At 41.8% G+C, this 12,031-nt stretch overlaps 1 pseudogene; it reads right to left on the reverse strand.

The window, feature by feature from the left end:
- Positions 1 to 11,218: 11,218 nt before the first annotated feature.
- Positions 11,219 to 11,457, reverse strand: LOC102477620 (heat shock factor-binding protein 1 pseudogene; annotated as a pseudogene).
- Positions 11,458 to 12,031: the final 574 nt, after the last annotated feature.

Below are 12,031 nucleotides of genomic sequence, written 5' to 3' on the forward strand. Positions count from 1 at the left end.
TGCTGAACCTATACTTTTAAAGATAGATAAGAAGGTTAATTTTATGCTTTTTATTTTGTTTTGCTTTTTCACCATAATTAAGAATAAAATATTGAGCCAGCTCCATGGTGTGGCAGGTAAGGCAGCCAGATTCTGCATGGCCAGTCATGCTATTCAAGTCCTGGACACAGTGGGCATGTGTCTGTGCATGTTCAAAATCCCAATAGGAGGTAGAAATGGAAGAGAAGGGATTGTGGTATGGCCATTCTCCATGTGAGGTGCTTCCTCCTTCTCTGTCTCTCTGTTTATTTCTCTCTGGTAAGGTGCATGTGCTCTCTAGCCAAAATAATAATGATAACAATAAAATAAAAAATATTTCAAAAAGCATATTCTTGATAAACTCTACCAGCCATTATTTAGATATTATATTTATCAAATGAAATTTACAGTCTGCTTGAGTATTATTCTCATGCTGTAGGCATCTACTTCAACAGTGAAATCTACAAGATATTTCAGATCATCCCATGTATAGAATTTGTGTCCCCAAAATTATCACTTAAATTATCTGTTTTAGGCACCTCAGAAACTTAGCCAGTAAAAACTTCACTCCCTGGCCCAGAAATCAAAGCAGTTGACTCTAATACAAATTCTGCCATTTAAACAGGAAACTTTCAATAGGGTCAGGAAAATATAAGAAAAACAAAAGTCAGAGAGTTTGCAGATCAACACGGATATGTCTGTCTTTAGCTCCATGGGGGCAGATTCAATTTTCTGAAGGCAAATTCAAAGATATGGGAAGGCCAATTCTTGAAAATGAATGGTCACTCTAAAAATTAACATCATACAAAACAAGCAGAATGAAGTTTGGAGCTTCCAAAGCAGCCATGGACACTGAAACCCCAGGAGTTGAATCCTACTTGTAATCCCAGACACCATTTAAATGGTTAAGAAAGAAATACATTTCAGTCATGGCCCATTATTTACTAGGAATTCCACTTTTAAAGACATTTTCTTAGAAATTTTAATAATCGCCAAAGTCATGAAGATGTCACAGGAGGGAGCAGAACTCTCTCTCAGAAGTGTCCCTTGAGATGGTCATGCCTAGGTGTGGTCCCCATTAGCTTCAAAATCCAATTTTTTCACTTTCCAGTTCTTTTCAATTGAAAGACCAGATGTTGAGAAATAAACATACTCAGATATGACTGTCTTGGAGGGTTTTTCCTAGATAATCATTCAGCTTCTCTGAGACTGACATCTATCTATCTATCTATCTATCTATCTATCTATCTATCTATCTATAATGTCATACATATGACTTGCAAGTAAATAATTTGTCTGGAATTCAGACCCAAATTTCTTTTTTTTCTTTGAGAGTTTATTTTTGTTTCTTTTTTGTTTTGTTTTGTTTTGTTTGTCTTTGCTACAGGGCATGTGCACTCTCCAAACAGACAGAAAGAGACAGAGAAACAGAAAGCAAGAAATCATCCCCTATGGAGTATAATCATATCACAACCCTTTCTCCTCCATTCTCCTCTCAGGATTCTGGGTTTGCACACACACATGCCTCGTGTGAGTTTCAAGCCTCTGAGTCTGGGACTCAAACTGTGGTGAGCCATATGGGAGTCCAGCAACATAACCACTGTGCCATCTGCTGCTCCTTAGATCCCAATTTCTGATATGAAAGTCAATATATTAATCGGAAGACTGCTAATGTACATGGGATTGGAAATAAAGACAATGGTGTAATCTTAGGAGATAGTCATGAGAACCAGGAGAAAAATCATCCTTGGTTTCCAACAGCTTCTATCTCTTCAGTGACTTGACCATCTGACTTTGGTTGGCCGCATTAGATTAACACCAATAAATTATTGATCTCTACTATAATGCCCCCTTTTAAAGCTTTAGTCAGACCATCTTTTCTTTTAACACATTTGCTCAGACAGAGTTTATTGATTAGTCTCCAGCTTTGCTAGTTACAACCATATTCTTTGCCTACTTTTTTTAGATGACTCTGAGACAGGCTTAGGGCTTGGATCTTGCCCAAAACTCTCTTCTATGTATTTACTGGAAGTCTCCTGGAATCTTTATAGCTGATTCCATCTGGACCAACGGATCTACTTTCACTTTTAAATGAGAGTAAGTCCCTACAATGCTTCAAGATTTCGAGATCATTTAAGACCATTCTTGAAGGTTGTACAGAATTTCCCCCAGAGCAATAATAGCAAGGGAATTGACATAGAGATGAAATAAGACCGTTTTGATGCCCGTGGCATTTCTGACATTTAGCACAGTGCCTGAAGCATGGTAGGCGATCGTTATACCTGATATATCTTTATTGCTGTGACCATATTCATAAAGCTCACAAAAATCCCTGTTCACCATTGTTACTTCTCTTTAATGAGTTCCCACTAGACCATGAACTATAGAGCAAAGAGGCAGAAGGCTCTAGAGCTGTGACTAGTGTCTGCTTTGCATCGGGTGCTCTAATGTTCTCATTGAAAAGAACGGCTATACGCCTGGACTCAGCAAATGTCTTTGTCAAACAAGGGTGAAGCCATCAGGAAGCTGCAAGAGTGATGTCAGCTGAAGTCAGAATCCACTTTTGGTTCGAACGCTGCCCCTTGACTAGGTATGCAGAGGTATTTCTCCATTCTCAATTGTCCCAATGTCTGCGTTTGCAAAACACGATGATGTTTAATTTCGTGAGGTGGTGGAGAAGTGAGTCTATTGTGAAGAGCCTGTGACAATACCTGACAGAACGTAGAAGCTCAGCACGTGGACGTCCTCCATTGTAACCATGTTCTGTGGGTTTGCTCACCCAGTCCATGGCCTCCAACCTTCCCAGCTCTCCTAACCACTTGTTACGGAACTCCAATAAGTCAGTTCAATAGTTCTTGGTATTGGATCTCCATTTGACATAACTGCTTCTTTTCTCATTTCTCCTGTCTGCCCAGCATCCAGCCCTTTCATTCATGCATAGAATGTGAGGCCTGGAAAAGCTTTTGAAGTCATGTGTCCCTGACCCCTTAGGCAGTGGGGGACGGGAGCAAGCTCTATCTGTTCTTTCTCAGTATTTGCGGAGTCTTGCAATACCACAGATCAACTTTAGCAACTCTGAACTTACAACCTCCGGACTCAGTTCTCCACTTACCTGGTTCTAGCACAGCCCAGGGGACTGCAAAAGACCCTCTGGTTTCAGGGTCTTATCAATATCTAAGGGTCTATTGCTATTATTTTTGATGTATTTTCTGTGTTTTTCTATGCAAAACTGCATCATGACTTCCCAACAACCCAATAAACCTGGAACCCCAAGAATTCCTATGTCATTGTATGAATGCCCACAATAAAGAGGAAAAATGAGAATTTGAGACATTGAATGTCAACATCTTAGACTGTCCCATTGATGCTATGGGTATTAGATTACTCCAGAGTAAGTAAGGGATGAAACTAATGTAAAACCACCTCAGGAGGTCCAGGCTGATGCATGTTTTCAATGCTTTTTTTTCCCTATAAAAGCAAGCCTTGAACAGTCCTAAGCTCCTCCCCAAAACCCAGATAAACACGAACCAGTATGCTGGTCCAGACTCGGTTTCAGAGTGTAAAAAGCATCAATCTGGCCTGGGATCAGGACGGCAGGGAGAAGGGGTAACGTGAGGAACTAGACTGGTGTTCGTACAAAAGCTCTACCATGTGAGGAGCCAGCAGTTAGCATAATGGCTACGTCGCTAAACTCACATGTAACCGATCGTGGTTCGAGTCCCGGACCAGGTGGCTTAAACTCACACTGAGCGCGTGTGCATGCGTACTCAAGATCCTAAGAGGAGAATGGAGGAGAAGGGAATATGGCATGGCCATCCCCCAGAGGGGATTTTTTTCTTGTTTTCTCTCTTACTCTCTCTCTAGGGACACCTTCACCCCTTAACCAAAACCCTCCCAAAAAAAAAAAAAAAAAAAGGTCTACCATATGAGGAGCCAAACCTCAAAACCTCAACTACATGAGATGTCCACCTAAGCTTTTGTCAGAGAGGCAAAGGTACCAGGTGGAACCTTCACTAGGGAAACAAGCTCACAGAGGCTGAGTTTGAAGTAGAGGGGAAAATGGAAAATGTGGCATCTTCCTTTTTAGACGCTGCCAGAGCATTCTGCATCTAGTTTCCATAGCCTACCTACATTGTCAGAAAGGAAATTCTAGAATTTCCCTATTGCCGAGCACCTGTGTTATCAGACAGCAGCATCTGTGTTCGTTTTCTATTGCTGTGAAACCAGTGATCACGGGCTAGCAGGTGGTGTGATGGTGAAGGGGAACGGATCTCACATGGCTACCAATGTGGTTCAAGTCCTGGGCCTGGTGACTTGAGAAACAGGCCAGGCCCATGTGCGTGCATGCCCAGAATTCCAAAAGGAAGAAGAGATGGAGAAGGGATTGCAGCACGAACGTGGCCTACAGAATGCTTTTTCACATTCTCTCTCTCTCCCTCTTCACCCCCAGGGAGTGCGCTTTTCCTCTGGCAAATTAAAAGAAATCCACAAAAACAATCGTTTACAAATGTTCAGCACGCCAAATTTAGAGACGTAAAACAATGCCCATTTATTAGTTCATGGTTCTTTAGGTCAATAGAGGGACATGGAGTAACTGGGACTTCTCAGCATCTCAAAGGCTGATATCAATGCATCGGTCAAATGGAGTTCTCATCTGCAGATTTGGAATGAAAATACACTTTAAAGCTCACTTTAGTTGTTGACAGAGTTCTGCTTGAGGCAGGAGCAAAGAGGATAAGTCTTTGCCAATAGTAGGGACACCTGAAACCGATTAGGAAACCAGAACCCAAGGGCCAATTTTTCCTTTGATAATCCATTTATTGAGCCAGCAAGAGGTGGTGGTGAAGGTGCTGGATACCACCTGGTTGCCTCTGTAGTTTAAGTCCCGGACCAGGTGATTTGAAAAACACACCAGGTGTGTGTGCATGTCTGCCCAAAATCCCTACAGAAGAAGGGAGGAGAAGGGATTGTAGTGTGGCCATCTGCTCTGGGGGTGATTTTCACTTTCACTTTCTTTTTCTCTCTCTGTCTCTCTGGTAAGCACACATGCCCTACAGGAAACATTGAAAAAAAGATAAAGAAAACCACACGAAAAGATTTCTTTCACTCTGATAGAGCACATGAACCAGCAAGAGGCAGAGGAAGATCAAGTGCCAATTCTAACTGGACAGAAAGGAACAAAACTTGAGGTGAAGGCAAAGGGCAGGAGCTCAACACCATGGAAATGGGACAGCATAGGTGAGAAGCCACAAGTGGAGGGGCCTAGGTGACTGCTTCAAAGGCCACTTAGGTGTCTGTCTCTGAGGAGGGGAAGACATATGTGTCCCTTGTCTCCTTACAAAGGAAAAGGTCACTAGCTGAATGCCCCGGCCCGCGGGAATGTGCCCTGACCTGCGGGACAGTTAAACAAGTTCCTTGGGGGAGGGAGTGAGAGATGGGACAAACACACGCGCACACACACTAGGAGGTGCTGATCAAGTCGTCTTCTTCTGTCTACTTCCGCTTATTCAGGAAAAATGGTGAGTTATATACAGCTGGTGGGCACCAATTGGCTGCTCGAAATGCAAATGAGATAGAACAGTATGAACCAATCATTGATGTAGGTGGATCTCTCCCGTTGCCTAGAAACCCAACCACTTCTGGGGAGAATGGCTGGTCACATGATTTCTGAGAAAAGGTTTGCTCAGTGAGGAAGTGAAGCCTATTGGTTTCCAAGATGGTGGATAGCTCAAGATGGCTTCCGTCTGCAGTGCTCCCCACAGCTGAACAGATCTCTAACCACATTAACAAAGGAGGGACACGTTCCAGGGCAGCATTTACTTCTGACTGCACTGACTCTGTGAAGGCCATCAGTTCTGTCACAGCGAGCACACAGAGTGGAAGGTACAGCACGTTTGTGCAAGCTGTCACTGTTCTTTGTCATGGGTGAACTAACTAGGCTACTGGATAATGACATCCTTTCTCCTGCACTGACTCCCACCTGCTCCAAGCTGCTCCAGCACTTCTCCCCCCCCCTTCCGTTACCCTCTGCTCCCAGATCTTTCCCCCTGCCTAACAACCTTTTCTTCCCATCTCATCTATTGCCCATTATGGCTCCCTTTGGCAGCAAAACTCTTCGAAAATTGACAAAGTTGTTACTCTCCGTCTTCCATTCCTCCCCTCCAGTTTCCTCTTTATTCAAGCAGACTTTCACCCCATGCCCACTCTTGTTGAGGCCACTGGCTGCCTCCATATTGCTTAATACAGTGGGCCATTCTCCGGCCTAGGTTGACCTTCCGTCTCAGCAGAGTGGGCGCTGTGGCTCATCCCATCCTGACATTTTCCTCACCTGCCATCCAGGGATCCACATCTTTCTTCATTTTGCCCAGCTGATTGTTTCCTGGCCTTCTTTTTCTTCTCCTTCTCCTTCTTCCTCTTCCTCTTCCCCTTCCCCTTCTCCTTCTCCTTCCCCTTCTCCTTCTCCTTCTTCTTTTCTTCTCCTTCTTCTTCATTTTTTCCTTCTTCTTCTCCTTCTTCTTGTTCTCTTAAAGAATTATTTTATTTTTAACTTCATTTAATAAATTAATTTATTTAAACTTGATGAGAGAGAGAGCCACCAAGTCTGGGACATGGACCACATTTAATTATGTGGGAGTCCAGCACCCTTAACCACCATGCCACCCCATCACTGCCTTCTTCATTAGACCCCTTCTTTTGTAGACCCCTTCCCATTGCAATGCCCCAAGCTCAATCATAGGCTTTCTCCTCTATCTACTCCCTCGGTCCAGTCAATGTCATGGCCTCCTGCTGTGCAGGCACATTTTCAGAGATTTGTCAGCATAGTATCTACTTGACTTCTCCATTGAGGTGCCCAAATTAATCTGTCCAAAAATGAACTCCTGATTGTCATCACAAAGCCTGTTCTTCCCCAGCTGTCCCCATCTTAGTTGATAATTGACTCCATTTCTTTATTCACGCCTCATATTTGATGGCTCAGAAATTACTTTGAGATCTATGTCTGAATAAAGCTAATCATTTTATGACTCCTTCTCGCCACATTCATGGTTACTATCGAAGTTAAAGTATCACTATTTTTTTCTAAGTTACCGTAAGAGTTTCAAAACTGGTCTCCCTGCTTCTGTTTTTGACCCCAGTTGGGTCTTCTCTCAGTCCATCAGCTAGAGTGATCCTTTCAAAACAAAGCTAAATCAGGACCAGCAGATGACATAATGGTTGCATTGCTGGACTCCCAAATGGCTGACCGTGGTTTGAGTACCAGTCCTGGTAGCTTGAAACTTATGCTGGGCACATGTGCATGCATGCCCAAAATCCTGAGAGGAAAATAGAGGAAAAGGGATTGTAGGGGGGCCATCCCCTCAGGGGGCAATTTCTCACTTTCTGTCTCTCTGGTGAGCACACAAACCCTATACCAAAAATCTCTCTCTCTAAAAAAAGAAAGTAAAAAATAGACTGACTCACACCTCTCTTCTGCTCAAAACCCTTCAAAGACTTCATCAAGCGCTTACTGAGGTAAATATTGAGCTACAGAAATAAAAAGCTTCAGACCTTCATGGAGCTTACCCATGAGTGGCAACTTCAGTGGTTGTCATCATCTCAATCAAGAAATTATTTAGTTTGGGTCCAGCAGGTGGAGTGGTGGTTAAATGTTGAATTCTCACATGGCTGACCATGGTTCAGTTCAAGTCCTGAACCCAGTGGTTTGAAAATCACACTGGGCATGTGTATGTGCTTATCCAGAATTTCAGGAGGAGAAGAGATTATGGTATGGCCATCCCTCTTGGGGGGCAATTTTTCACTTTGCCTCTCATTGTCACTCTCTGGCAAGTGCATGTGCCCTATGCTAAAAAACCTAAAAAAAGAAATTATTCGACTCAGTTTTCTCCACCTCAGTGCTATTCACATTTTGGGCCATCCTGTGCATTGTATGCTGTTTAGCATCATCCATGGACTCTACCCACTAAATGCTGGGGGTGTCTAAATTGTGACAATCAAAAATGTTGTGACAGTCAAAAATGGTGCTAGATCAGGAGAATGATACTTTCAAAAGACATGTTTGAGAAAGAGCTGTTATTCAAAACACACAAAGAACTCTTTTTTAAAAAAAATAATCGTTTATTTAAGTTTATTCATTGTCATTGTTATTTTATTTATTTTACTTGTTTTTGAAGTTGACCAGAGAGAGAGAGAAGCAAAGTGAGAAAGCAAGCTGCCAGGTCTGGGTCTTGAACCACGGTCAGCCATGTGGGAGTCCAGCTGCCTTACCCACCATGCCACTACTGGCCCCAACCCAACAAGAAGAAACTAAACAACCCAATTTAAAAAAAAAATGGGCAAAAGACTGTAACAGACACCTCACCAAAGAAGATGGGCAGATGGCAAATAAACATATGAAAAGATGCTCAATGCCACAGTCATTAGGGAAATGCAAATTAAAACAACAGTGAGTTCTGATTACATACCTAATAAAAAGGCAAAATCTAAAGCACAAATGCTGGTGAGGGTGCAGAACAACAGAATCATTCCTTGCTGGTGGGAATACAGAGTGGTTGAGTACGGAAGACCGCATGGCAGTTGCTTACAAAACTAAACATACTATGTAATTCATCAATCACACTTCTTGAAGTAAAAAACAAAAACCTGCACACTTATGTTTATAGCAGTTTTTTTTTTTTTTAAAAAAAGATTTTTCTGAAGGGCATGTGCACTCCCTGGAGAAACAGAGAGAGACACACAGAGAGAGAGAAAGTAAGAAATCACCCTCCGGGGGTGGGGTGGTTGAGGGATGGCCACACAGCAACCCCTTCTCCTTCATTCTCCTCTTGGGACTCTGGGAATGCATGCACACAGACATGTCTGGTGTAAGTTTCAAAGCACTGGGTCTGGGACTCAAATCACAGTTGGGCATGTGGGAGTCCAGCACCCCAACCACTATGACATCTGCTGGACCCTATAGCAGATTTATTTATAATTTTCAAAACTTAGAAACAACCAAGTTGCCCTTTAGTGGGTAGATGGACAAACTATGGAACATCTATACAAGGGAATATTAACCAGTGCTGAAAAGGATGAGTCATCAATATGCACAAAGAATGGAAGAACTTTAACTTTACTATAAAAAAAAAGAAATGAAAAGCTGTATTAGGAAGGGTCATCCAGAAGGATAGACCCAATAGGCTAGATAGACGAATAGACAGGTAGATGATGTATGATAGGTAGAAAAATGAGAAGTATTTTTTTTTTTTTAAAGAGGATTGACTCCCTTGATTAGCGAAGCTGAGAAGTCCCCTGATATATTGTCTGCAACCCGGAGACTCAGGGAAGCCTGCAATCTAACTTTAGTTCAATGCCCAAAGCCTGAGAATCCAAGGGATGCCGGGTATAAGTCTTGAAGTCCAATAGCTGGAAAATTCGGAGTGTGGGTGTCTAGGGGCAGGAGAAGGGTACTTAGCTCAAGGAAAGAGGGAGAGTGGATTGTGAAGTGACTACCTACATTGGGTGATGACAGATCTTCCTGAGTCAGTCCACTGATTCAAAGGCCAGTCTCTTCTGGAAACACTCTCACAGAAATACTCAGAAACAAGGCTCTACCAGCTGCTTGGTGGGGTTGGAGGGGTGGGAGTAAATGCTGAGAGAAGTGTTAGGAAGTCATTGTGGTTGTCCCGAAGAGACGTGTCATCTGTGGGAACTGGCTGTGGCATCGAGAGTAGAACGCAGTGGGAAAAAATTGAGAGAAGTTCTGGAAATTGAGTCGATGGAATCATTTTTCTTGTAGTGATGGCTTGGAAAAAAAAAGTGAAGGGAAAACTTTCTGCTTTAATGGCTGGACCGTTGCTTCTTGACATCCCCCATTGGTTTATTTGCAGAATTCAAATACTTCAAAAATGGTGTGACCCACTGTTTCATTATTCATTCACTGCCTCTAGTTTTGTGTTTGTTTTGTAGTCTTTTCTTATTTTCATGGTAATGAAATGGTTCCTTCACACCTGGGTTTGTGGAAACTATATCTTTTCCCCCCCTTAATTTAGCCTAATGTTTATTTTCATTGAAATGGATAAGTTTGTTTTGCTGTTACTCTTCTCACTTAGTGAACCCAGGAGTCAGATTACATGAATCCTCAGACTACATTGCATGAACAGCCGGGTCATTAAGTGGGGCTGGGTGGTCCTGTCCCTTCCCTCCCTGCCTACCCTTCTAAATAGAGTAAGATTGTGTAGATAGTCCTGCCAACAATTTATCGCCCAACTAGTTGTGTTTAGGAGAAAATTGTTTGCATTTTCAAGAATTATCAAGAAAACCTACTACTTAGTTCAATCTGAGAACACATATTTTTGGTTGTATATTCTACATTTAGCCCGTATTTTCCCTTCTAAGATTGACCTTAAAAGTTGTACTGAATAGCTATATTTACGTAGAGCTTCTCTAAATCCTATGGAAGCTTATTTTTGTCACTTTATCTTTTCAGCTACATATATCCTACATGAATATATTCTCAATATAAAAATTCAAACCAAGAATTACATGGAGTTTAGATGAAATAGGTAAGTCCTCTTTTATCTGGATATAGGTATGCATCAATCTACTTGTAATGCATGCACGTAATAATTCTTTATCAATTGATATACAACTTGTTTATTACACATAATGAATGTCTTGAAGCTCTTTCTGTATTTCTACATGTAACACAGTCTCGTTCTTTCTAATGAAAGAGAGAAAGAGAGACAGACAGACAGAGTGAGAAAGAAAGACAACACCCTCAACAATGCCTGAGAATGTTACAAACCTCCTTCCTCTAATTCTCCCTCCTGTAAGGATTTTGGGCAAACACATACAGGAGTAAATTGGGATTTTTGCATTCTTGGTACTAAGGCAGAAGTGATGCTGTTTTCTCAATGTGGCATGCCAAGGGATACATATGTTGATATATCTTATTACTGATAAGGTTAACTTTATATATTGTTGACTTTTTTTTTTTTGGAACTGCCAAAGTTTTAGTGTTTAGTAATTAATAGCACAACTGACCAAGGTCTGAAATGTGAAGTAACATGTTCAAGACACTGGGGGGAAGTCACTCTTTAAACTCACTATATAGTATGTGGTTAAGAACGCACACTTTATAATATAAAACCTGTCCGCACATAGTGGATAGCTCAGAAAGCCAGCTGGTCTCCTCTTGATGTTCCACATTTTGGTTTTAATTATTAGCAACCTTCAGCTCTTCTGTGTGGCAGGTATCTTGTTTTCACCTTTCAGTTCTTCCACCCCAACCTGTGTCATGAGGTTGGCGATGTTTTTCTCCAGATCATCAATGCGACTACTCATATCATCAATTCTTCCAATGATCTGGTCGGACAGGGTCAGAAATTTTTCTTGCATCTGTTGCAAGAGAGGCTGCACCAGAGAGGTCAGGTCCTGCACGGTCTTGGGGTCAGTCTTGGCCATCTCCCTGGTACCCAGCTTGGCGGTGGTTGCTCAGATTGTCACCAACACTTCCTTCTGTTCGTCATGCACTATTGTTGACTTTTTAAAATATGATGTTAACCTTGGCTAAGGAGGTACCTGCTGAGTTTCTCCACTTAGGAATTTTCCTTTTTAATTAATATGTTATCTTGTAGGGAGATACCTTAAGGCTATGCAAATACTCACCTCATTTTCTTATCATGGTGTTAGCATTTTGGGGTTGTTCTTGTGTTTGCCTAATGGTCATTTTCTATTTCTCTCAGCTCTTTTACACTTATTCATTGAAATTCTGTTGTAACGAAGAATATTTTCTTCTACTTTGTTGATTAATTGATTAATGTAAGTTTGAACTCATGGACTTTTTTATATTCATTGGGTTATAATCTGATACTATCATTACTTATATTCTATTCAAATTGTTTCAGCTTTGATGATTAGGAACTCCTCCAGATTGGCTTGTTTTTTCTTTGTGACATGGGCTCATTGTTTTCCAAACGTATCTTTTGGTGACCCAAAATGTTCTGGGCTCATAGCATATGTTCTCTACCAAGTGCTG

Source organism: Tupaia chinensis, unplaced genomic scaffold, assembly GCF_000334495.1.
Source record: "Tupaia chinensis unplaced genomic scaffold, TupChi_1.0 Scaffold000048_1, whole genome shotgun sequence".
Taxonomy (NCBI): Eukaryota; Metazoa; Chordata; class Mammalia; order Scandentia; family Tupaiidae; genus Tupaia; species Tupaia belangeri.